Source organism: Vespa mandarinia, chromosome 13, assembly GCF_050613455.1.
Source record: "Vespa mandarinia isolate Hongniang chromosome 13, ASM5061345v1, whole genome shotgun sequence".
In the NCBI taxonomy this organism is placed as follows: Eukaryota; Metazoa; Arthropoda; class Insecta; order Hymenoptera; family Vespidae; genus Vespa; species Vespa mandarinia.
Window position 1 is genome coordinate 1,172,501 of NC_140822.1, and position 1,202 is coordinate 1,173,702.

The following is a 1,202-nucleotide window of genomic DNA, read 5'->3' on the forward strand; positions in this document are numbered from 1 at the left end:
CGCAGTTTGCCCGTGAAAACGTCGTCCCGCGAACTGTTCCGGCGAATCCTCGGCGTACCGAGCGAGAGACAGAGAAAGAGAAAGAGAGAGAGAGAGCGAGCGAGCGCGCTTGCCTCAGGAACGAGCGAGCGAGAGAGAGGGAGAACCTTTGGAGAAGGAACGAGCGAGAGAGATATATATACATATACACACATATACGTATGTATATATATATATCTATATAGATGGAGAAAAGTAAAGGAGAGAGATAGAGATAGATAGAGTAAGAGAGAGAGAGAGAAAGGAAGATAGAGATAGAGAAAGAGACACGCACATATGCACACTAGGGGGCACCGCGATGGCGACGGCGGTGGCGACGACGACGACGGCGGCGGTGGCGGCGGCGGCGGCGGCGGCGGTGGTGGCGGCAGTGGCGGCGGCGGCAACGGTGGACGTCGTTCCGTTGCGGACGGTGGCGCAAAGCGATTAAGCGATTTTGTTGTGGACTCCGATTCTTCCCTTCTCTCGTCGTCGTCGGTTCTCTCTTTCTCTTTTTCTCTCTCTCTCTCTCTCTTTCTACTCTCTTCCTCCCTCTCTCGTTCTCTTTTCCTTTCTCTCTCTCTTTCTCTCTCTCTCTTTCTCTCTCTCCCTCCCTCCCTCCCTCCTTCTCTCTCTCTCTCTCTCCCGGCTTTCCACTTCTCCCGCGCCGCCTTTCGCCTCTCCCGCCGGCTACGATACGCGCTGAACGCGCCCCTGAACGGAAACCAGGCTTCTACCCCCCCACCACCGTTACCTACCGAGAGACATCCCTTCCGCCTTCTACGTCGCCCCGACATCGGTCTCAGGGCCGTACTTATTACCTATCGTAGCGCCACGGTGAAAGCTCGCCTTTTATTTTACTTTTTTCTATCTCTTTCTTTCTTTCTTTCTATTTATTTATTTATTTATTTATTTATTTATTTATTTATTTATTTATTTATTTATTTTTTCTCTCTGTCTCTTTCTCTCTCTCTCTCTCTCTCTCTCTCTCTTACTCACTCTTTCTTTTTTCGTCTCTCTCTCTTTCTCTCTTGTTTTCCTTCTTACTCTCGTACTCTTCTTCATTTCTTTTTTTTTTATTTCTCGTTTACTCTTCGTTTTGATTCCTTACGATGAAAATGGCGAATGTCATTTTTATATCGGCAAAATTTTTACTTTTGAATCGTGTTTCTGGGAGCGTATCG

The 1,202-nt window shown here is 48.2% G+C and overlaps 1 protein-coding gene across 1 annotated transcript in view; it reads right to left on the reverse strand.

The window, feature by feature from the left end:
• The window catches only part of Psq (pipsqueak), a 45,771-nt gene extending 45,276 nt beyond the window's left edge, over positions 1 to 495 (reverse strand). The window contains exon 1 of the mRNA XM_085660930.1: positions 314 to 495. The gene's annotated coding sequence lies outside the window, so the exon portion shown is untranslated. The remainder of the gene's footprint in view (positions 1 to 313) is intronic.
• Between the last annotated feature and the right edge of the window lie 707 nt (positions 496 to 1,202).